This window comes from Panthera tigris, chromosome E2 (genome assembly GCF_018350195.1).
Source record: "Panthera tigris isolate Pti1 chromosome E2, P.tigris_Pti1_mat1.1, whole genome shotgun sequence".
Lineage (NCBI taxonomy): Eukaryota > Metazoa > Chordata > Mammalia > Carnivora > Felidae > Panthera > Panthera tigris.
In genome coordinates this window covers 41442750-41468760 of record NC_056674.1, presented here as the reverse complement: position 1 = coordinate 41468760, position 26011 = coordinate 41442750, and the positions used below count along the sequence as shown (strand labels likewise).

The following is a 26011-nucleotide window of genomic DNA, read 5'->3' as shown; positions in this document are numbered from 1 at the left end:
TGCCAATAAATTAGATTACTTAGATTAAAAGGAAAATTCTTATAGAGACACAAACTATTGAAACTGACTCAAGAAGAAATAGAAAGGTCTGAATTGACCTTTAAGAGATAAAGAGATTTAATTAGTAATCAAAAACTTTCCCAAAAAGATAAAGCTCAGCATTAGATGGTAAATCCTTCACTGGTAAATTCTATCAGACATTTATAGAAGATTAATACCAGTTATTCACAAAATTTTTCAAATATTAGAAGAGGGAACACTTTCCAATTCATTCTGGAGGCCAGTATTACCTGGATAGTGAAACTAAGCAAAGATGTTACAGGAAAAGAAAACTATAAACTAATGTCCTTTATGAGTATAGATGCAAAAATCTTTATCAAAATAGTATCATATCACATCTAACAATATAAAAAGGATTATACACTATGACCAAGTTGGATTTCTCCCAGGAATGCAAGGTTGCTTTAACATCCAAAGTCAATTACCTTAATACACCAGATCAGTAGAATAAGGAACAAAAACCAAACAATCATCTTAAAGGATGCAGAAAAAAGCATTTGATAAAATTCAACACCCTTTCATGATAAAAATACTCAACAAACTAGGAATAGAAGGGAACCTATTCAACCTAATAAAGGGCATTTATAAAAAACCCACAGCTAACATTATACCTAGTGGTAAAAGACTTGATGCTTGCCCACAAGAGCAGAAATAAAACAAGGATGTCTGCTCTTACCACTGTAACATTGTGCTTAAGCAACAGAGCCCATTTAATATAACATCAAAAAGAATAAAATAGTAATAGATTGAACAAAAGAAATGCAAGACTAGTGAAAACTGGAAAACACTGTGGGAAGAAATTACAGACCTAAATAAATGGAAAGACCTCCTGTGATCAAAGATCAGAAGACCTATTATTTTTAAGGCGGCAATACTACTCAAAGTAATCTACAGATTCAGTGCACTTTCTATCAAAATCCCAGCTGACTCCTCTGCAGAAAGTGGCAAATTGATCTAAAGTTCATATGGAAATTCAAGACATACAGAGTAGCCAAAAGGATCTTAAAAAAACAAAACAAAAAGAAAAGTTAAGAGGACTTGTACTTCCTGAGTTCAAATCTTACTACAAAGCTATGGTAATTAAGACCCTGCGGAACTAGCGTTTTTAAGAGTGGACATATAGATCAATGGTATAAGAATTAAAATTACAGAAATTGAATTGAAATTCTCACATTTTGGTCACTTGATATTTAAAAGGGATTCCAAGACCGTTCTGTGAGGGAAAGAATAATCTTTTCAACAAATGGTTCAGGGAAAACTGGACATCCACATGCAAAAGAATGAAGGTGGACACCACTAGTTTATATCATATACACAATTGACCTCCGATTAAGTATGCAAATGTAGGGGCACCTGGGTGGCTCAGTTGGTTAAAGGTCCGGCTTCAGCTCAGGTCATGATCTCTTGGTTTGTGAGTTCAGGCCCTGCACCGGGCTCTTTGCTGACAGCTCAGAGCCTTACAACCTGCTTCGGATTCTGTGTCTCTATCTCTCTCTGTCCCTTCCCCACTTGTACTCTCTCTCTCTCTCTCTCTCTCAAAAAATAAATAAACATTTAACAAATTTGTAAAAAGTATGCAAATGTAAGAATAAAAACTAAAATTCTGTGGTGAATACATAGGTACAAATCTTTGTGACCTTGGATTCAGCAATGGCTTCTTAGATATGACACACAAAATATAAGCAACAAAAGAAAAAATATGTGTATAAACTGACATCGAAACAAAAAAGGACTTTATTTGGAATATATAAAATATATTTCAACTCAATAATAAAAAGGCAAACCAATTGAAAATGAGTAAAGGATCTGAATAGAGATTCTCCAAAGAAGGTCTATGTATGGCCAAAAAGTATATGAAAAAAATACCAAGTATCCATCAACTAATGAACATATAAACAAAATGTGACATATCTATTTAATGGAATATATCTGGTAATAAAAAGGAATGAAGTACTAATGCGTGATTCAACATGGGTGAAAGAAGTCTGTCACAAAGAACAATGTGTGTGTGTGTGTGTGTGTGTGTGTGTGTGTGTGTAACATGATTCCACTGATAAGAAATGTCCAGATTAGGGAAGTCTATAGTGAAAAAAGTAGATTAATGGTTGCTTAGGACTGGGGGGGATGAGAGGGGGTTGAGTTTCTTTTGGGGGAAATGAAAATACTCTAAAATTGATTGTGGAATGGATGCCCGATATGTTAAAAGCCATTGAACTGTACATTTTAAATAGATGGATTGTAGGGCATCTGAATTACGTCTCAAAAAAGCTGCTAAAGTTCCCTGTTAATTTGCCTATTTTGTGGAAGAGTAAACTAAGGTTCCAGAAAGACCAAGAATCCTGTTCATGGTCATGTAGCACTGGTAAATAGTGGAGCCAGTGTCTGTGCAGCATCAGACAGTATTACCCCGAGAAGCCACAGTCCTTGTCGTTGCTGTAAACTCATAGAAATTATTGAGCACCTACTCTGTGAATGCGTGCTTAGACTTCATCTACGAGGTTCTGGTTCAACACAGCAGGAGTGGCATCTAGGTATCCACATCTATCTATCGTCTCCTTGCTAGGTGATGCTGGTTCAGCCAGGATGTAGGAACAGTGGTTGTGGCAGGTGTTTAATAAGTGTGTGTTCGTTAAAGGGTAAACAATGCACAGTTTAGGGTTCTTCTGGGATGTGTGGTAAATCTTAAAGACCGTGCTTTGATCATCAACCATCCTGGCCAGCAAAACTTGAGTCTTTGCTGGCAGGCTGAGCTGATGTGTCACGGTAGAGAAAGTCTGCTCATGAGCCACGAGCAAGGGACCACATTCCTAGGCCCAGCTCTTTTGATTGCTGGTTGTTTTCCCTTTAGGAAGCCACCCCCAGATAGAAGTACCAGTATTAGCTGGTGCTCAGTGGTGAGAGGTATTGATGAAAGTGTTTCAGTGGCAGCTGAATTATTTACAAGAGTCCGCCTTACCCTAACACCCAGCATTAATCAGAGATTGGCCAGAAAATACTCCTTCACATGCCCTATACCCTGTGATCCAGAAAAAAACAAACTCTAAAGTAGGACTTGCATTACCTAATAGCTGTGATGCTATTAAATTACTACTGTAAAACGCAGACCCAAAGCCCCTCAGGGTTTCTGGGATTCAGTAAGTGGTCTAGATTAATGGTGTCAGGATGGGATGGGGTTGGAGACACGGGCTGTGGAGTCAGAGGGATAGGTGCACATTTTGTCTTGCGTATTTAAGAAGTGGTGTGACCATTGGCGAGTCGTTAATCCCGAGTTTCAATCACCCTGCTGTCATGAGGGGTATAATAAGAACACCCCTGTCCATTATTTTGAGAGTATATGAAATAATGAATGGTAAGCCCCCAAGATCGGTGGACCCCACATTTGAAAAATGAAAGCTGTCTTTATGGGGATGACGATAAAACCTTCTGCAGGTCACTGTCACCAATGATGGCCAGTGTCCCTCATCAGTGATCTTGGGCTTCCGAGGGCTTTTCCGAGGGCTGCACACATTTCTTCCCTCATGGGAAGCAGTAGTATTCTCATTTGTTAGAGAAGGCACATGGAACTCAAAGAGATCAGATCCCCTCTCCAGGCTCCCACAGTGGAGCAGTTGTTAGAACATGGTTGTTCTGACCCTTTCTGCCCTCTTTTCACCTCTACCAGAAAGGGGAAAGGCATCATGAGGGGAGAACAGCTTGGTGTTGGTCAAGGACTTAATTAGCCAGCCTTCCATCCCCGTGAACCATTCTGCTTCCCAGGGCCCTCCATTTGCTGGGTGAGACTTCCCGTCTGAGGGTGAGCTGAGAGGCATCTCGGACGAGTTGCTGGGTAATGGAATTCATAATTCCTTGTGGCTTGCTGTGTGGGTGGATGATCCTCCGTTAGTCAATGTCATCCCTTCTAGCAGGAAGAAGGTGAGCTGGAAACGCCAGTGCCAGTGCTGCTCTGGATGCCAGCTTTGTGTACAGCATGGCAGCCTTGGTTTCCTTCTGGTTTACTGCCCGGCTCTTGCAGGCCAGGGGCCTGAGTTCTTCACTCCCATCACCGTGAAGCTCCTGCTGTACTTACTGGTTCGTGTCCCGATTTTTGAACGAGAACAGCTTTTACTCCTGGCCCTGCGATTCAGACTTGGACAGCAGGCTGTTCCCTGGAAATACCAAATCATCATTACTCATTTTTGCAAAGAATGAAATGTAGCTTCAAGAAGTAACTTGTGCAAGGTCACACAGTTAGTGAGAGGCAGGACTTGGGCACAGTCTGTACCTCTAGCCCCCGTGCCGCGTGGCCTTTGGGAGGAGGGATAACAGGGGCTTGTTTGACAAATGTCCAGCACTTCTCCCCTCTGGACTAGCTCTCAGCTCCTCCTGACAATGTAGGGGTGGGTGGATGCACAGAGAGAGCAAGAGACTCTTTCCCATGTATACTCTGGGTCCTTGGACTTGAAGCCAGAAGTGTGGGTTTCTGCAAGGCACAGAGGAGAAGGGCCCTCTAGGCAGAGGGAACAGCTCAGTTTGTTCTAGCTGTTCCAGCGGGATTTCCCCAGCCAGCCAGCGATCTGGTGCCCACTCTGCATGGTCATCCTGGGGGTCAGACCTCAGAGATGAGCAGAGCCCAGTCCCTGTTCCGGAAGATCTCAGATCTCAGACTTAGCAAGTCCTGACTCTCCTTTTCTCACAGTCCCTGCCTTTATTGTTGCCTTGGGCTATCAGCCCTATGAACCTCAGCTCCTGGAATCTTTCCAGCTCCTAAAGGACCTACGAAGATCTTGTGCTGAGGGTCAAGGGAGAGTCTTGACTCTCCCAGTTGGCAGGAATGCAGAAGAGAAGGGGCTGATGGGCCCTGGAAGACATCATGGAGAAGGTGGCGAACGTGAAACGCCCTATAGGGCTATAAGTAGGATGTGATTGTGACTGATGGCTGCCTGTGGACCTGATGAGCGGCAGTTTCTAGACTACGCCAGGGCAGAAAGATGCTTAATGAGTATTAGTAAAATGAACAAATTGGATAGAGAGAATGGCAAGGAAAGGGGAGAAGACTTTGTGAATGAGTGAAAAATCTCAAGAGTGACCGTGAGACTCAGCGTTAGCTGGGCACTTAACTACTGTTATTTCATTTAACCTTCATATTAACCATGTGTTGGTTTGATAGCTGAAGAAAGTAAAGCCAGAGAGGCTAAGACTTCTTCAAGGTCACACAGCCCTGACATGGGAGAACCAGGATTCATTCCTTCTATCCAGCACCATCGCCTGTGTTCTTTAGAGATACAAGTTTTCTTCCCTGTCCACCGTGACTCAGGGGAAAAGTCAGTTTTCAGTAGTTGTGGCTGTTTGCTGAAAGGAGCAATTCCTTTTTCTCCATCTCCAATTTTCCTCCAACTAATTGCAAATTAGTGGTAATCTTCAATTGAAAAGAGGGATCCTGCATGCCATCCATTTGTGCTTACCCAGCAAGGCCCTGGGCCTGTGACAGCTCTGTCGCCATGGCAACCCTGCATCAAGGCCTTCCCTGGATCCCAGGCAGCAGCTGCTCTGGACTCTGGAGGTGGGGCCGCTTACCCTCTGGGTTAGCCGATTTCTTTGCTTGACGATTCCCAGCACAGGCCCAGAATTTCAGTGCATAACAAGACTATCCTTTTCCTACTGGTCACTTAGATCCCCTCTATGTTGAGGAGTTTAGAATTAATAATAATAATTAAAAGAAGGAAAAGAAAAAGGCCTGAACGCATATGTCAACTGCAGACTGGAGACAAATGGCCTTTTCTCCCCTCACACACGGGGAAATCATTATCCTTTTCAATTCTGTTTTTGTGGTTGGTACAAGAGGCTCCCCTGCTCCAGACCCTGTGGGTGCAGGAAGTCCTGCCTTCAGCAGAACACGGAAGACCTGGGCCATGGAAGACGTGCGGTGGGAGAATGTCCACTGGTCCCACTGCGGCCCCGAGGCATATCCCTAGCAGGCGGCCCTGGACCCAGAAGAAGGAAGATCTTGGCAGAGTACTGTTCTCTTTATTGTGTGTGTGTTCTCGATCCATAACGAGCATTTGCCCATTACGTGGTACCATGCTGGGAGGATAGAACAATGGAGTCCTAGCCCCCCCGGTAAGTAGCTGTTGGGTCTTGAGGGAGACCAGGCGCCAGCGGGGTGCCGTAAACACTGTGAACACAGGGGTAGGAGCAGAGTCAGCAGCACTGGGCATGTTTGCAGACATCGGGACATGAGCTGGGTCTTGAGAGGAATTAGCAAACTGCTAGAAAGATGACGTAGGAAGAAACGTTCTAGGCAGAGGGAGGTGCAGATGTGGAAGCGTGAATGGAGGGGAGACAGAGCTTCATGCACGTTGCCAACTCCCAGGGGCAAGTGGTGCCAGGACACAGGTGGCTGGGGGTCTGGTTTGGAGGGTAGAGAATAATACAGATCAAATCATTTTTTTCAAATTACAACGAGAATACGTTGAGCGTTCAAGATCATGGGCTTGGCAAAGAATGGGGGTCAGGCCTCTGTGAGACCTTTTCATTGCTCAAATAATGATGGAGGACACGAACTGATTTCCACATCACCTTATCCCAGTGTGGCCAAGGCACCCACCCAGGAGGGAGGACTTCTTGGCTCCTGGGCTGCACCCTGCCTTGGCTCCCGGGGAGATGGGGCAGCAGCTAACAGGTGGAGACATTTGCAGGGAGTCCACATGCTGGGCCTCTTTCGTGGGGGCTAAGAAAGCATTTGTACTTATCGGTGTCTCCCTTCACCTTCTGCCGATGTGATGTGCATGGAGCCTGGACCACGGAGCAGAAGGTGGGGTGCTGACAAGGTAGCATGAGCGACGGAGGGCCCCCAAGGCTCAGATCAGGCCCACAGGAGGGACAGGCAGCGGGGCTGAGTAGCTGTGACTCCAGGTCTGTGACTCAGGTAGCCCCTCCTATGCCCCCAGCATGCCTCCGCCCTGTGCCCTAGAGTGTCACTCCTGTGGCCTCCGGCCATCCCATCTCCTGCTCTGCCCCACCCTTCTCAGCTCTGTGTCGTTTACAAACTTAGTACCAATTGAGGATAAACTTCACACTCACTGAAATGCAATGCTGTTATTTTTGACAACTGTATCACCACGTAGCCCAAACCCCAATAAGATATACGTTTCTCTCCATCCCTTTCCATTCAGTCCATGTTCCCCACTGGCTCCCACTGTTCTGATGATGTTTGCTCTGCTTGTGAACCTCTTATAATTGAGTCACCCAGTATGTCTCTTTGGGGTCTCACCCTTTGGTTTTGTTACTGTCTCCTATCCTTTGTTCCTCCTTTGCCCTGGAGGAAGCAGGGAGGCCCTCCAGGATTGTTTTCCAATTCCTAGAGGTTTCCTTGGGATCTGTCATGCCCAGTGGGAGCATGTCACTTCTCTAAGGTTCCCCCTTACATCAGCATCCTGCCTGACCCAGGTCAGAGGGCTACTGGATGTGACAGGTCAGAGACTGCAGGGCACGAGCCCAAATGGGTCAGGCTCTGGACCTACCTCATCACTGTCACCTCTCTGTGCCCTGCCCCCCTTCACCCCGCATATAAAGGGAATCACAAGTTGTGCTTCCTTCTAGGAGCTATAGTGAAATGATGCTTGCAAAATCCCTGGCAGGGTGGCTGGCACTTAGCAAGTGCTTGGCCTTCATTGTAGTGTAACAGGCAGAGAGAACGTGGAGGTGAGCCCTGGAGTAAGAAATCTCACCTGGAGATGAGAGCACTTGAGCTGCCCTCTCCCCTTCTGCAAGGACAATAGTCATTCTAGCTAAAGTCTGCTGGGGATTAATATGTGTCAGAAACATTTTTATCAATGTTTGTTTATTTTTGAGAGAGAGAGAGGGAGACGCAGAATCGGAAACAGGCTCCAGGGTCTGAGCTATCAGCACAGAGCCCAACGCAGGGCTCGAACTCACAGACTGTGAGATCATGACCTGAGCCAAAGTTGAATGCTCACTTTACTGAGCCACCCAGGTGCCCCTGTGTCAGGGGCATTAAAAAAATTTTTTTAAATGTTTATTTATTTTTGAAGGAGAGAGAGACAGAGTGTGAGTGGGCGGGCGGGCAGAGAGAGGGAGACAGAATCTGAAGCAGGATCCAGGCTCTGAGCTGTCAGCACAGAGCCCGACGCGGGGCTCAAACCCACAAACCTCGAGATCATGACCTGAGCCGAAGTTGGACTCTCAACCGACTGAGTCACCCAGAGGCCCCTGTGTCAGGCGCATTTTTAAGTACTTTGTGTAAGTATTTTAAATCCTGGCTAGGGTTCTATCTCAGGAGGTTTGCCTCACAAACTTGACTTTTTACCACTGGGCTCAGCTGGGAGACATTTCCTTTAAAGCACCCCCACATCTGGGTAGTTTGAAATAGGGTATGGGTTACCCAGGACCTGGATCAACTAATCAAAGCCTAGGTTCTCTACTCCCAAATACTCTTAAAAAATCAGAGGTCTGAAGTTGATTCTTTTAGTAACGAAGGAGAAAAAAAAAAGATGTCAGTGCTGAGATTAGTAGTCAAGCAATCAGTTGGAACAAATCTTTCTTCACAAATGGGCTTTATACTTAAGGAAAAGAAAAGTGCACACATCGAACGGTCACATTTAGGATTAATCAGAGACAGAGTGCTTTCTGAGTGTGGCATTCAGGGCACTTGTCTTGCATTTGCATTTGTTTTAATAGGATCAAGTTTTGCTAAAAGCAGACAGCAATGGCAGCCTGTGAAATGTTAGATGAGACCATCATTTTCCTGAATATTCCCATTCACCGTGTAGGATGACATCTGAATGCATGGCTGGAGGGAGAAACAGGCAGGTGGCACTTGTGTGTTTCCTGTCTGTCTCCCATTTCACGAGCTGCCTAGGGGAGGTTGGCAGGTGCTGGCTCTTTCCTGCTCCCTGAATGGGGATATCCTTCCCCGGGCTGGGTAACCATTTTCTCCCAGGACTCTGGGAGTCATTTGTCCTCACAGGTTCCTCCCAAATTCGTTAGTCTATAATCAAAGGTCTTTGTCACTTACTTCTCTTTCTCTGGGATTCACCTCCTGAAATCTCAATTATTTTATAGTTCAGTGGGGATAGCAATAGTGAACTCAACAGAATTACCATAAGGAGTGAATGATGTGTCTCAGGCACAACCCCAGGTCATGTCAGTCTCCTCTCCTTTAACAGTTCTGTCTGTGTGATGCAAGAGAGAAGTTTCCTTCATTTTTCCCCTTGCTTAAACCCCAACACCAGTCTCCGAGGGGCTTGGAAGAGTTACTAGTAACCTGGTAGCTTTTCCCAGTTTCCTATTTTTCTTCTAGTCCTCTAACTTCCCAAGGAGTAAATTTGTTACATCATCATAATAAAATGCCTAAGGAATAAACTTCCAACAGTAATGATGCTGGTTATTATGATAAACATGTCATAGCCACCATTTCTTTCATATCTGCCAAGAGCCAGGAACTGTGTCATCACTAGATTTCTGGAATATAGAAGATAATTAGGAAGTACTTATCAAATGAATGGATGAAGTGATCGTGTTCACAACTACTGTGCAAGGAAGCCCACCGTCACCTACCCATTTCACAGATGAGGAAGTAAAGGCTCCTAAAAGTTCACTGGCTTCTAAGTGAAGAATATCACAGGGTTAGCATTCAGGATCTGGCACATATATGTCTGGATCCCTTAAGGGGTCCTGACAGGCCACAAAGCCCCCAGCCCCCCATCTCCTGGAAAAGGTATGCTCTTGAAAGGATTTGCCTTGACTTATAATTGATCTGCAGATCCCAGCCTGCGGGACTGATCTGAATTTATGATGCACATTCAGGTCTTTTGTGACTTGTGCCCCTGGAATTTCATTAGGCCAGCCTGTAATTGTTGTAGTAAATGTTTACACATCTATAAATTATTATTGGGCAAGTGGGGCAAGGTCAACTTTTATCTTTTAAGGTGCTTGGAACAGGCTCGGGAGATTTCCCAGCAGACAGAGGGACTGGGATCTGATTAATTATGGTCTGTGTTGCTGTCATATTGACAACATATTTCTTGCTGTTAATTTTGAAGCCCCGAATGGGTCATCTTTCCTGAGCATGAAAAATTATCACCCTTTTACTAGTTGTTTTGCAAGTGATTCAATTTTAAATCACTAATGACTATTGATAGCTGATCTCTTTACCCACAAAACAGAGACCAAGATGCCTTTGGGGTTTCAGGATGAACCTTACTTTTCTACGTTTTCTGCTGTCTGTTTAGGCAAATGCCTTTTATTTCCAACTCATTTACATTTTTGGCATCAGATACTCAATGTAAAAAAAAATTGTGGTAATAACATCAAAGAAACATTTATAAATGGGAAATAATGAATTAACATGACAAGATACCCACTGTGCCTCAGGCACGTTCACATGTTTGCCATCAAATGCAACAGCCACATGAGGTGGGTATTTTCTGGTTGTTGACACGGAGATTCAGGTTCAAGTTACTCTGCTGAAGTCCCATGGCTAGAATCACATGAAGGAAAGTCCATGTGGCTACAAACCTAGTTCTTTCCTCTACACATGTACCAAGAGTCCTCTAACCAGGTTCTAGAACTAAGTTGAAAGATAAAAAACAAAAAAGCAAAAAACCTAGTATTTCTATTGAGTTTTAGGTTATACAGCACCCTGGGTACTCACAAAATTGCCAGAAGGAGAACAACCTCACCCTTATGACAACATTCCTTAGCTCTTGGGACATAGGAAAGAGTGAGCTTTGTGACCTCTGGAATACTCAAGGATTTTCTTCCCAGTATTAACCTCCACACATTGTCATTTTTTCCAGTCTTCCATTTTATTTTCACTTCTAATATGAAACTTCCTGTGGGTAAGGTACTGTGTCCTTTTCATGTCTGAAGCCCTAACAGATAACGTAACATCTGACATATAGTAGATGCCTAACAAAATCTACTGAAGTGCTACATGAATGCAAAAATCCCTATCCCCACCCTAAGGAATATTATAAATATAGCCATTGCCAGAATGCAGTGAATAAGTATAAGCTTTTCCCTCCTAAAACACTAAGGCAAGCTCTTTTCACTACTCTGCCGGCTTCCTGGGGCCTCTGCCTTAGTAAGGAGAGAATATCAAAGTTGGGCACATCATTTTTTTTTTTAAGATCTTATTTTATTTTTTGAGAGACAGAGAGAGACAGGGTATGAGCAAGGGAGGAGGGGCAGAGAGAGGGGGAGACACAGAATCCAAAGCAGGCTCCAGGCTCTGAGCTGTCAGCACAGAGCCCAATGCGAGGATTGAGCCCATGAACACAAGATCATGACCTGAGCTGGTTGGATGCTCAACCAACTGAGCCACCCAGGCACCCCCAAGGTTAGGCACATCATTCTGACCTCTTCTGGCCCACCCCATTTTTGTCCACGTTCTCCCTTAAAGTATAAATGCCTCTTATAATTCAAAATTCAAGGATTCCATCAGCAAATGAACACTACTCAAGTTCAACCCCCAGTCACTGATGACCCACGCTGTATGCCAGGACTTTTTGCATTTAGTCACCCAGCAAAGGAATTTTATTCAATCCAGCTCCTTTGTCAGGCACTGTGGAGAATAGCAATGAATGAATGGCCTGGAATCAGCCCTTAAGAAAGGCAGTAGGTAGGGTCTTCTTGGAATGGTGAAGGCCAAGGAGATGTTGCAAGAGTGTTAAACGTGTAATGCCCTCTTATATAACTTTTAGAATGAGCCAGGATCCTCACCTTTAAGGAAGATGAAACCTCACTGTGTTTGTAAGAACTAACAACACCAAATTGTTTATAAAGACTTTTCTTGGCCCCTCTTTTGTTTGTGGTATTTAGGAATAACCCACTTGAACAAGGAAAGGTCCTAAATAGGACCCATCTAGGATACCTTGCTTTGATTGCAAACCAACGTCACCAGCATCTTGGCTTCAAATGTCCAAGCAGTCTGCCTCCTTCAGCAATATCTAGAGGGGTTACTTATTTATTTATTTATTTATAAACAAATTTTAACTTTTTTATTTATTTTTGAGAGAGAGAGAATGAATGGGGGCGGAGCAGAGAGAGAGGGAACACAGAATCTGAAGCAGACTTCAGGCTCTGAGCTGTCAGCAGAGAGCCTGATGTGGGACTCGAACACACAAACCGTGAGATCATGACCTGAGCCAAAGTCTGACACTTAACCGACTAAGCCACCCAGCTGCCCCTAGAGGAGTTTATTAATTAGAATCTTCTAAAAGAAATACAGATGTCAGTTGAATACATTCAATTCACTTATGAAATGTACCCTAAATTAACTTAAACATATCTCTAGGTCTGTCTGATCAGGTCACTACACACAGCCTGAATGTGGGTCTGGATTCACGAGAAATCCCTTCTCTTCAGACCCTGGGTCATGTTACACAAGGCAACGATGAAAATGTCCACGTCTCAAGATCATCCACATCCTTATCTCATCACATGGTTCTTTGTTGTCTGTTGGCCCCTGACTGTATCCTACAACTAATGGCAAGAAATAGTTGGAAAGGTAGAACAAAAAGCTAAATGGGGTTTACATTTTATCTGTGAGTTTCAGGTACCCAGTTTCTCCTTAGTATCATCACTGTTTGAAAACCCAAGTGTGCCATCATCTATGGGGTAAGCCAGTTCTTTTTTCTTGGCTTCAGTATCCCCACCCATGTCACAGTGTGCTCCATTCTTCAACTCCCTCCCATGGCCTTAGAGCCCTCGTCTCTAAAGTGTAGGGGTAGAAGTTCCCTGAACATCCTCTGAGTTCTTAAATGCCACACCATTTTGGAAGATTCAGCCAACGCTACCTCAGATTTTTGAATTCCTTTGAGAGACATCTAGAACATCCCCTCTATGTAGGTTTTACTTTTATTTTATTTTATTTTATTTTATTTTATTTTATTTTATTTTATTTTATTTTATTTTATTTTATTTTATTTTATTTTATTTTATTTTATCTTATTTTACTTTACTTTACTTTATTTTACCTTACTTTACTTTACTTTATTTTATTTTTTTATGTAGGTTCCAGGCCCAGCATGGGGCTTGAACTCATGACTTCAAGATCAAGAGTCGTGTGCTCTACTGGCTGAGCCAGCTAGGTGCTCCCCCCACCCCCCCACCATATAGGTTTTAAAACATGGACGAAAGTTCTTTAACATTTCTCCCATCCAGAGATGGGGTCTTTGTCCTTGACCCTTGAACCTAGATGAGTTTGTGACTCCTTCAACCAATAAACATAGCAGAAGTGATACTATGTGACTTTTGAAACTAGATCATAATGGCCATATAGCTTCCCTTTTCTTTTCTCGAACACCAGATCTGGGAACTCTGGCACCACCATGCTGGAAATGCCATCAACCCAGTAGACCATCCCAGCTGAGACTAGCCTTCTGATCATCCCTGTTAAGGTGCAGACATGTGAACACAGAAGCCTCAGATGATTCTGAGTCATTCCTTGCAATTTGAGTCTTCCAGCTGAAGTCGCAGACCTTGTGGCACAGAGATAAGCCTTCCCCTCTGTGCCCTGCCTGAACTCCTTCCTACCCCCTGCCCAGAACCTTAGTTATGCTACTAAGTTTGGGGATGACTTATGATACAGCAGTAGATAAACAGACACCCTCAGAATGACATCTGGCTGGCCTTTTGAGATGAAGCTTTCTTTCAAGGGATGCTGGTAGAGCCTGGCCTCTAATCTGCCCGTGTGTCTGTATCAAAGTGCATAGGGAGCCTATGCCTTTCCTTCCCTGGAAGGGTTAGTGTCTGAAGAGATCCAACAAGTCACTAATTAAAAATGGAGTACTCTTCCTTCTTTTGTTGACACCTTCTCTTCTCTGCCGTATTTCTCCTTGTGCGTAAATTCACCCAGGCCCCTGTGCACGTGGTGCTCAGCAGATCACAGTAGTCTCTGTACAGGAGGTCCCTTCAAGCAGAGACCCTCCTTGCCCATCCTGTCAAAACTATGTTCATCATGAACAAAGGCTGGGCTTTCCATCAGCCTTCATTCATGATGGACATGGTTGTGTCCATCACAACTGTGATGGGTGTGTGGGGGGGGGGCGCTGGAAATGACGAGAGGCAACACACACTGTGTTTTACTACATTTGAGATGCTGTAGAAAGTGCTTCACCTCACTGACTTGCCACAGCCCACCTGCGAAAGAGGCAGGTGCTGCTGTGTTTCCATTTAACAAATGTGGAAGGGGAGGCTTAGAATATCGAGTGCCTGCTATCTGCTACAGAGGGTGTATCTGGATGTTTAATTTTGAACAAAGTGTGCAAGGCTGTGAAGAAGAACCCTTCAGACTGGGGTTGCAGGAGGTGAATCCATAGGAGACGGACCCTCCCCTTAGGTCCAAACTGGGAGAAACAGGCTAGACACAGACCTCTCAGAGTCATCCAGGTGTCGCTTTCAACTCACATAGGTCTCCTACTTGGCCTCTCTGCTATCCTGCTTTTCAGAAAGACTCTGACTGGGAGTCTGTCTCCAGCAGTGAGGAATGAGACCTTGAGCAGCCCTTGCCATCTGGACCTTAGTTTCCCCGTCTGTCACTGCTGGGTATAAATTTCTCTCGTGCAAGCTTTTGAAGTTCCTCATGATGCTCCATTTGTGCAAAAGCATTGGTAACTTCTTGGCCTCTGTGCACTTTGGGGAGGTTCTCTTCCTTAGATGCCATTATATTTTGAGATGCATAGCTTTCATGTTTAAAAGAGAAGTTTAAGGAAATTCTGGTTAAACACTCTTCTTTGTCTTTGACAAAAGCCCAGAGCATTCAGATCAGATGACTCTTAATCCTAGAGTAACCTCCACCTCCTCCCTTGCAATGGCGATGTCTTACATCTCAGAGGTCAGGCCAATCAGAGCAATGAGCCCGGGATGTATTCAACTGCAGCTTGGTGGTAATTAGTCCTTTTTCTTTTCAGTAGATTCCTCTTAGCTGGTTAGAGACGTGCGTTTGCACAGGTCTCTGCTCTCAGCATTTAATTCAGCTCACCTTCCATGCCCCCAGGCCAGACCTGAGTGCAGCCACTAAGCCTGTCACCCCCACAGATCCTTCTGTACCTTCTCACCCCTGCCAACCAGTCACCAAGTGCTATTCACCCGTCACACGAGCTTCTGACTTACTTCTGCCTCCATTGTCCCCACTCTGTCATTGCTGTGCCTCCTTTGTTAGGTCCCTCATCTGCTTTCAGCTGGCACATTCTCTCAGCATCCTAACTGGCCTGGCAGCCGGACACTTCCTGTGTCTGCTCTCATCCATTGTTTACGGTGCTGGCAGCAAGATTTTTTGTATGTGCAAATGTCCCACCTCTTCAGGGATTCCTTGAAGTGGCAGAAGAAGTGTGGGGAGGCGATCAGTTGGAGCCCATTGCCCCCATTGCCCTGCAGTCATCTCCCCATGCTTTTGCCTCTCCATAGAATACAAACTCATTGAGGGCAGGGATTCTGTGTTATTTATCTTTGTGTGCCCAGCAACCTACACAGTGTCTGCTATAGAGGTTGTATCTGGACCTGTAATTGTGAATGAATGAGGGGCGATGTGTGAAGCCTGTGAAGAGGAACCTATCAGATTGGGATCATAGGAGGCAGACAACAGATGTCACCTCCTCTTAGGTCTGAACCTGGGGAAACAGACTAGAGACAGGCTGTCAGAGCCCAGGAGGCTAAGGGTCTAGGCGAGTGACAGGAATGCTGAGGGAGGTAACATGGCGAAGATCTGTCCGACTTGGCAACGTGATGGACAGACAGATGGGCAGAGAGGCAGCTGGGAGCTTCCCTGAGGACCAACTTGAAGATCTGGGTGTATGGGGGCCCTTTGACCCATATCCCAGTCATGTCTCTCCTCCTATAGCTCTGTGAGCTGGGAACCTCACTTCATCTTTATGAGCCTCAGTTTCCCAATCTGTTAAAAGAGAGTTGACGCACATCAAAGAGTAAAGATGCTTCCTCCTCTGACACTGTGGATTTCTCCAGCGAAGAGAGATCTGGGAGAAAAGCCTTGATGCCTGACATCAGGCAGATCCACATGTGAATCCCCACTCTGCTCCATGCTGCCCGGGTGAACTTTGGACCAATTGCCTGATGTCTATGAGTTTCAGTTCTGTGTTCTGTAAAACGGGTGATACCGACTTTACATGGGGTTTGAGGGATTCGAGAGGACTAAATGGGGTGTGTATACAGAAGGCAGCTCCTAGTAGGTGGGTTCTGAAAAATAGCTGCTGCCACCCTCATTGTGCAAATCCAAGCCTCCCTCTTGGCAGCCCCACCCCTACCTCCCACCCTGGGCTCTGTTTTCAGGTTACCTCCAGTCCCCAGTTTCACCCTACTTGTTCACAAGTCTTTGCCTCCTGTCTCTCCCCTGCCTCCCTGAACCGCCCTCACTCTTTCTTCTCCTGAAGAGCCATTTTACATCCTTGGCTTTGTGTGAGCTCTTGACATATGTTAATGTTTGGAAAATCAGCCTGGGACAGAACAGGGAGCCCTTCTAAACATGAGCCTGGAGGCAACAAATAAATTACTTTGCAGCAAGGGTTCTGTCAGTTGCAAGTTAAAACTTAACAAAGAAAACAGTCCCCTTCTGTTGGGAACACCCTGGAAGCTGTGGGCATCCTTGCCTCTGGTCAAGACTCCGCTCGCGCCACAGCTGGGGATGGCGCCATCATCATCAAAGGCCTCTTGCACCATGTGCCTGGCGTTGTGCAAGACTCTTAACACACGTTTTACAGATGAGACATGGTGGCTTAGTGAGGTTAATTAACTTGTCCAAACTCAAGCATAAAGTACATGGTTGAAGCTAGTGTTGAAAGCAGGCATGTTAGATTCCAAGGCCTATGTATTAGCCACCTTCAACAAAATCGTTTAGTCGACAATTACAAAAAAAAGCACATGAAATAATGAATACACAAATTTCCAGCAAAGAAATATCAGTGATTACCTTATGTGTCGATTTTGTAAATATACCAATTAAAAGAGATTGGTAGAGTGGATTAAAAGTCATGTCTCAACTACATGTTGTCTATAAGAAACTCAATTCAAATATAACAGTATAGCCAGGCTGAGAGTCAAAGACAGGAAAAAAAATGTATCATTAATCAAAGAAAAGCAGGCGTGGCTATGTTAATATCAGCTATAGGAGACTTCAAAGAAACTTACTAGAGACCTAAAGTATCCTCCATTGAAGGGTTTTAAACGGAAGGATGATGGGGGGGGGGGGTACCTGGGTTGCTCAGTTGGATAAGCAGACCCCTGATTTCGGCTCAGGTCATGATCTCATGGTTTGTGAGTTTGAGCCCTGCATTGGGCTGTGTGCTGACACTGTGGAGCCTGCTTCAGATTGTCTCTCCCTCTCTCTGTCCCCCCCCCTTTCTCTCTCTCTCTCTCAAAAACAAAACAAAATGAAACAAACAAACAAAAAACCCATACACAGAAGAATGGTGTTTGAGGCTCATTCAATACCAGAGTTTGAGAGGACATCAGGGAAACTGTTTGGCTGTGTAATTCCTGGGTTCATCTCTTGAGGCATCTTCAATCTCTGGGCTCTTCAAGCTCTGTTACAATGTGTGATGTCCTGTACTGTGCTTGTTTCTCTGTACATCACCTCCCCTTACTGCCGGTGGGCATCCAGAATGAGGCTGTGTCTGATTCATTTCTTCTTCCCCCAGCAGGTTGCGGGATAGAATGGAGGAGATGGTGTCAGTCTATCAGGCTTCAAGAAGGAGATATGGGATCTGGGCTTTGAAAGCTTTGTAAGGAGAGAGGAAAGTGGGAAAGGGATCCTGGTGACCTCAGTAGCTGACTATGTCCCTGCCTTATGTATGAGCTCACTGGCCTGGACAGCACCTAACCTCAACCCAACAGAAATGTATGGATATTCCTGCCTCCTTCTGTAGGTAGATGGGACCCTTGCCCTCACTTCTCTAGTCAGGGCAATTAATTCCCTCCTTGGATACAATATCTCCCTCAGCTTGTCTACTTGGATTTTGGAATCTCAGACCACCAGTCTGGTCCCCTTCAAGGGCTGTTCCCATCTAGTTTATCCAGCCTCAGAGGCTGGATCCAGAAACTCTGTGCTGGCATCAGAAAGCCTTATTCTTTCCATCAGTAATTTGCTGTGCAACCTTAAACGAGTCTCCTATCTTATCTTTTCTGAGTCTTAGTTGCCAGATTTGTGAAAAAAAGAAAATGGTTTTAAATAAGCCATGGGAAGGTTTTTCAGAGGCAATCCTATGAAGTCTTGCATGTAAAAGAGAAAAATTAAATCTGGAGGAACCCCACGCCTTGCCCTGTAGGCACCCTCCCTGCAACGCCCACACAATTTGATGACTGTCTTTCTGGATGGACTTCTTCACAGCCCTGGCATTCTCCAGCTTTGTTTCTCAGTGCCTTCTGTTTGCAGCATTTCCAGAAAGATAATAGGGTTCTTCTCAGGGATATTTTCCCCCTCTGCTACTATGTCCTTCCCTATGTTGGGCAAGAAACACTGAGAAACTCCAAAGAGTGACTTTCTCCTCTCCCTGTGCCTCCTATTTTTGAATGACGAGTAAACTGTTATCCCTCAGGGTTATGACAGAATGTGCCTTCATCCTCACTGAGATGTGGGGTTGGCATTCATGTGGCACAGACTTGTTCTGGGCCCGACAGTGGTCCTGGCCAGCCTGATGCTTTGTGGCAGTTGGTATCCATGGTTGACTGTGGCTGTAAGACCACACTCAGAGCTATAGCAGGTAGGGCTCTGGGAGCCCACACTGTAGGGAGGGCTCTCTGGCCAGGGGAAGAAGCTCATCTTCACCCAGGGGGCTCCCCTGGTGAGCCTCCACCAGAGGGGTACGTCACTGCTCCTGTCTTTACTTCCAGGGGCCAAAATTCCCCCATCGGAGCAGCTCTGCTGTTACCAGTCACCTCGCCATGGGATCATGAGCCTGGTGAAGGCAGGGACAATGCCTTATCCCTGTTATTGTCCCTTCTTTCCAGCACAGGATCTGGCTCTGAGCAGGAGACCTACAGGGGCTTGGGAGTTGAAAGGCACAGACTCCGTCTGCAGTTTCTTCCCAGCCATAATCAGCAGACGGTACAAGTCCTCTCCAGGTGGTTCCTGACCTGACAGGTGCACACGTGGACGGCCTTCCCCTTTGCAAAGCATTTGCATGTCTGACTGATTATTAACAGGAAGCGGTGGGTCTGGAGCAGATCCAGAAAACAGTCAGACATGACTAAAGAGTCAACAGCTCCTAGGAGGAAAGTTAAAGTAAATATAGTCCCTCAGCCTGGGGCAGAAAAAACAGACCATAATATATGAGGTGTCAAACCTGTGAAGAATCTGTGGGGAAAAGGCCTGTCTCCCTTCTCTCCTTCCCCACCAGCCTTTCTGCCTCCTACCTGCCTGCCTGGAGCCATATTGATCGAGGTCCTATCATGCGTTCAGCGCTGTGTTAGGGGATGGGAAGGATAAAGAGGTTTATAATGCATATTCTATGCCTTCTAGACACTTACAATATGGTAGGAGACAGAAAATGAATAACTGTAATAAAAAAATCAGGATTAGGTTATAGGAGAGGTCAGGGGAGGAAGCAGAGATCACTTCTGGCTGGGATATTTGAAGAGAGCTACATGAAGGAAGAGGTGAACTTGAACTTGAAGTGGGGGAGGATTTGAATCAAAAAGGGGAAATCATTAAGAATGCAGCCTTTATCCAGGCAGATCTGCTCTGAATGCTGAGCCATAGCCAACTAGCTGTGTGGCCTTCGTGAAATCACTTCACCTCTCTGAACCTTAACTTCTTCCCCCTGTAAAATTGGTTAAAATATTCTCCTGTAATTGTTCTTTCTCCTCTAATTAGCTGGCTATTTTAACACACATACAGTATAATGTCTCCAATTAAAACAAAAGAAAAGCCTCCTCTTGAAACCACATTCCCCTTTCAGCTACCACCCAATTCACTGCCTTTCTTTAGAACAGTCTCCACCTACAATTTGTCTCCTTGTCTCCTTGTCTCTTTGTCCTCTGCTCCCATTCTTCCTTGCACCAACTCCAGCCAGGCTGTTGTCCCTGTCATCCCCGTGTAATTGCTTGGGTCGCGGTCACCAGTTGCATACATGATGCCAAACCCAAAGGTCAGTTCTTTGCCCAGATCTTACTTAGCATCGTTGACACAAGTGATCAGTTTCGCCTCTTTCACGTGCCTTCCAGGATGCCACACTGTTGGTTTCCTCCCCGCTGCCAGGTTATGCCTTCTGAGCCTGCCTTGCTGTCTCCTCATCATTTCCCTGATCTCTTTTTAGATGCAGGACCAGCCCAGAGGTCAACTCTGAAACCTCCTGTCTGTCTACTCTCACAATTGGTCCTCTTTGTGATCTCATTTGAAAACCCCCTTGATGTTTTCCCAGCTTCCATCTCTGTCCCCAGTGCTCCCCTGAACTCCAGACTCAGACACTCAGCCGTCTCCTGGCCGTCCCATGCAGGCAGCCTCACAAGCCTCCGACGTCTCCCAAACTGAAGCCCCCACCTCCCCACCTGCTCACATGCCTTCAGAAGTTTCTCTCATCTCAGTTTTGGACAATTCCATCTTATGTGTTAAAGATGAGGGAAGACTTTGCAGTTGTTCTCGACTCTTCTGTCTTTCTCAGCCCACAGGAAATCCGCAGCCCGTTTCACAGGCTCTGCATTTGAAATACAGGCAGAGCATGGCCGTTTCGCCTTACCACCCCTGCTCCGGCCCTGGTCTAAGCTACCACCTTTCCTCACGTGGACTGTGGAAGTTTCCTGAATGCCACCCTTCTCCCACAACTACCTCCCCGGCCGCAACCATCCTCCATAACACGTGCTTCCCCCGGCTTCTCAGTGCTCTCGGAGTAAAAAGCCAAAGTCTGATTGAGACCCCACCATCTGCCCCCTCCCCTTCCCCTCCTCCCTCCTTCTGACCTTCTTCCTCATCTCTTTCCCCCACTTGCTCTGTTCTGGCCACGTTGGCTTCTTTGGAGTTCCTCAGCTCCACCGAGCACACCCCACCTCAAGGGGTTTGTACTTGCAGTAGCTGTGACTCCTCCCCCCAGAAATATGCAAGCTCTGGTCCTTCACTTCCCTCGGGTCTCTGCCCGTGTGTGACCTCAGCAAAGAACCTTCTGTGACCACCCTACCCTGTCTCACCCCATCACCGTTCCAGGGTTCCCTAGAGCACTTACAAGCCCCTGACACATTGATACGTATTTTATTTGATTTCTATACGTTTATTATTTTTATGTATTTATTTGACTAGTCAGCTGATACATATTCTATAATTATAAATAGATACATATTCTAATTATACATATATGTGTGTACATATATTTTTAATTTTTTAAATGTTTTTTTTTTAATTTTTTTTTCAACTTTTTAAATTTATTTTTGGGACAGAGAGAGACAGAGCATGAATGGGGGAGGGGCAGAGAGAGAGGGAGACACAGAATCGGAAACAGGCTCCAGGCTCCGAGCCATCAGCCCAGAGCCTGACGCGGGGCTCGAACTCACGGACCGCGAGATCGTGACCTGGCTGAAGTCGGACGCTTAACCGACTGCGCCACCCAGGCGCCCCATAAATGTATTTTATTTTATTTTTTAGTCTTCTGGGGCTGCCATAATAGAATGCCATAGACTGGGTGACTTACATAACAGAAATTTATTTCTTACAGTTCTGGGGGCTGGGGTGTCCAAGGTCAAGGAGGTTTAGTTTCTGTTTCCTTGGCTTGTGGACAGCTGTCTTCTCCCTAAGTCATCACATGGCCTTTTCTCTGTGTGTTCATATGGAGGGAAAGGGAGAGGGAGAGGGAGAGAGAAAGAAAGATCTCCCCTTCTCTTTTTATAAGGCCACTAATATCCCATTAGGGCCACATCCTTATTACCCCATTTAACCTTAACAGTCTTCTAAAGGTCCTGTTTCCACATGGGGATGTAAGTCACGCTGGGGATTATTAGGCTTTCAATATATGAATTATATATATAATGTATATACTTAATATATATAATTATATATAAATTTGCTGTTATTTATGCACTGTCCCCTCTTAGAAGAGAGTTGTTCTATTTTATTCCCTGCTATTTCATGAGTACTTAGACAAATGTCCCAACATGTTAGGTGTTCTGCATATTACTGATGGTTTTTCTTTTGTTTTATATATGGAAGTGCTGTGTGTAGCGACGCTTACCTACTTACAGTACTTAGTAAATACCTGGACCATGAAATGCTCACTGAATGTCCTAATTATTAGATGGTGAAGAGAGGGAAGAACTTTCTTTTTTTTAAAATTTTTTTTAAATCTTTACTTATTTTGAGAGAGAGAGAGAGAGAGAGAAAGAGAGATGGAGTGCGAGTGGGGGAGGAACAGAGAGAGGGAGACACAGAATCCGAAGCAGGCTTCAGGCTCTGAGCTGTCAGCACAGAGCCCGATGCGGGGCTCAAACTTGCAAACTGTGAGATCATGACCTGAGCTGAAGTTGGACGCTTAACCGACTGAGCCACCCAGGCTCCCCGAGAGGGAAGAACTTTCTTATGGGGAAGCACCAGTATAAGCCAATTCACAGAAATCGGGAAATAGGGCTTAGTTATAGGAAAGAGGAAGTTCTGTTGACTTTTGAGCATGCTTTACTAAGTTGTGCTAGGACGCTTGTGAGTGTCACCTACAGGTGTTAGGACCTCGATGGCTTTTGGGAGGCAATTAGTATTTTCAAGCAGGAGAGTGGCTTGGCTAGAGCTGGGTTTAGTCCGATTAATCAAATTTGTTACAGGGGGTAGATTGACGGGGGAAGGGCAGAAAGCTCCAAAGATCATGTCTCACGGGGGTAAATTTGACCAATGGAATCTTCAGCATTTACAGTCTCCTATCTGCTGCAAATCTTTTATATTTTATTTCAAAAATGTGTTTTCACCTAAAAGCAGTCCTTTTTTTGTCCTTTTTCACATGAGCTATGGAATTGCTAATGAACTTATTGAGGGTATAAATTAGAGGATTTCTTGAATTCTCTCCTGATACTCTGTGCTCTTGTGATTATGTCTCAGAATGATCCTTGCCTTGTAAACTACTGAGTATTCTCAGAAGTCCAGTGATTATGCTCTTACTTCTGATTCTTGGAGAGAAGGTTCTATTTGCCCATTGTTGGGGGAAGAATGGATTCTGGCAGAGTTTGGATAGGTCCTTGTTCAAATACTTAGGTCCCAGAAAAATGGAAACCTGCATCTCTTGAGGGTAATTTTGACTTGTGTGGGAACCTGCCCTCTGTACACATGACGGGACCAGCAGCATCTTGGGATGGAGGTGCTGGTGGCTTCCCCGGGCTTGTGAAGGTGGCCTGGGGCACTACTCTCCTCTCTTGTCCTTCCCACTCTACATAGACAGACCCCTCCCCATTCCCCTGAATGTCTCCACTTACCCTGTAACTCCCTCTGAGTCAAGGAAGCCTGACCCTTTCCGGTCACGCTTGGCCACCAACACCTTTAACCCCCTCTAATGATCTCCACCCATCTCTCTGGTTTTCACATTCCATGCACTTACATCAACAGCACTATTCCTGAATCGGCATTGACCTCCCCGACTAATTTCTTCTTCCGTCTCAGTGTCTTCCAAAACTGTGCTCTGAATCAGAATCACCTGGCATAGACATGCAGCTCCCTCCACCCTGAGCCTGAAAACTTCAAATCCACATTTTTAATCCTGTCGGCAGGATTTCTTGCAGAAATGGCACTTAATTTGGGTTCATTCAGGTACTCTTGCCTGTATTATTTAGGTATTCTTATTTTAATGATATGTATGTATATATATTCTAATTTTATATGTATTCTAGTTATATATTTGTTGGTCATTTTGCAGGGAAAATGTAAAGGGTGAGGGATTAAATCTTTTGAAACATTCTAACACTTGCCATCCTTAGATGAAATCGGGTTTTTGTATTTTTTATACATCTTTATTAGGACAATAAAATCACATTGCAGAAAGCTTGGAAAACCAGGGAGAAAAGTATAATTTCCCCAATTTGATGCAACAACTATTTTCATGTCAGTATGGTCCCCTTGGGCCTCTGCACGGAAGTATTCATAAACATGAACATCATCAGTGTTAGTCTGCACACCATTTGGCGTGATGTACGGTTAGAAGAGGCCAGGGACACAGATGCTGCTCTGGGCCGCCTCCTCTTTGGAGGACATATAGCCCACCGGACTTGGGGAGAGGCACCCTTAAGAGAGACCCAGAGCAGGCTCCCAGAGGAGGAGATGCCGAATCACCCAGGACCCGGCTCCACCAGGGGCTCCCAGGCTCAGGGAAGGGTCGGCCGAGCCATAAACAGCAGTTACCACATCGTGAAATACCTGTCACTCTGGAGTGCACCAGTCTGGTGGTGCAAAGTGGGACCCTGGAGACAGAAGCACAGCCACGGGCTGACCAGGCCAGAGAAGGGGGATGGGAGGTTAATGGCAGGTGGGCACTCCTAAGCACACCTCGACAGTGCCTCCACGGGGCTGTGTTTCAGGAACAGCCGACAACAGTGCAGGCTGGGTGTGGGTATAGACCCATATGGGGGGCCTTGCTTGCCCCAGACTTGTTCCCAGTGGAGCCAAGGGACTTTACAAAAATAAAATAGTGAACCTCTGATGTGTGTAAGATGTCGTTTGGGGCTGTGTCATTGCTCTGCAGGGAATGATGTAATTTTCCCTTTCTTATTTTATTGTATTTTCACTGGAATTCTGAAATATTTAAAATATACAGAAATTGAAAGAAGCTGAAAAAAAAACCTCCTACACACAAATACACAAGACAGATTTAAACAAAGAAATTATTGTGCCACATTTGGTTCGTATTTTCTTTAAAGGAAATAAAACATTACACTGTGAAGTCATCTTTGTAACTCTTATGGATCACATTTCCCTCCCTCTGTCCTTAAAGTATGTATGTGTATGTATGCATATCTATAGGTGTCTATCTGTCTATCTATCTATTATCTATCTATCTATCTATCTATCATCTCTGTTTCTCATTTACCTATCCATCCATCCACCCAACCACCTACCTATCATATGATACATGTTTTTGCAACTTACTTTTTCCCTATCTCTCAGTACTAAGTTTTTGAGATTTATCCATATGGATCATGTGGAATCTGGTTGTTTCATTGGAACTGCTATAGAGTGTATTCCATTGTTTGAAAATACCATTCTCCTTTGAATGGATACTTTTGAGTTGTTGCAGAAAACATCCTTCTGTATATTTCCTTCCACATTTGTGGGAGAACTTTTCTTCCTCATCTTTCAGAGACAGATTACCTGGGTCTTTGGAAGTTTGGAGTTTCATTGTGAGTTTCATGACATATTTCCAAATTGCTCTCCCAAGAGTTAGTATGCATTTTCACGTAAATCAGCAACATAACAGACTCCCTTTTCCAACATTGGTATTATTGCACATTGCAGTTTTCTGACAATTTTCTGAGCATGAAGCAATATCTCATTGAGATTTTTATTTACGTCTCTGATTAATAGAGAAGATTATTTCCTTTTCATATGTTAATATGTCTAAGTTTTTCATATTTTCTGCATCCTAGCCTTTTGTTGCCTATATGTATTGAAAATATTTTCTCCCAGAGAAATCTCTGGTTTATCATTTAATACTGTTTTCAGAGACTTCTCCCTTACAGATATTTGTAAATCTTTCCTTTGGTGGTGGTGTGCATTTATATTTTAAGGAATCCTCCCTGTCCTGGGGCCATAAATATATTCTCCGATATTTTCCTGCAGAAGATTTAAGGTTTTATTTCTACACTTAAATCCCTAACTCAAATGGAGTAAAAATTCCAAGTTTTTTTTTTTAACTGTGAAAAGTTCATGAAATTAAATTGTATGGCTTAATTATTATAAAGCAAACACTATGTGGGGCGCCTGGGTGGCTCAGTCGGTTGAGCTTCTGACTTCGGCTCAGGTCATGATCTCATGGCTCATGGGTTTGAG

The 26011-nt window shown here is 44.8% G+C and overlaps 2 long non-coding RNA genes across 3 annotated transcripts in view; one reads left to right on the top strand and one right to left on the bottom strand.

Annotated features, from left to right (window-relative positions):
- Positions 1 to 26011, top strand: part of LOC122234292 — a 480573-nt gene that overhangs the window by 431336 nt on the left and 23226 nt on the right. The gene's annotated exons all lie outside the window — the stretch shown is intronic.
- LOC122234291 lies at positions 17482 to 21189 on the bottom strand. 2 transcript variants are annotated; one of them, XR_006212056.1, is made up of 3 exons: positions 20968 to 21189; positions 20016 to 20705; positions 17482 to 17791 (listed from the first exon to the last, which is right to left on the bottom strand). It is a non-coding gene; the product is annotated as an uncharacterized LOC122234291 (long non-coding RNA). The 2 variants fall into 2 exon arrangements; XR_006212055.1 differs by having other exon boundaries at positions 17482 to 19277; positions 20184 to 20705.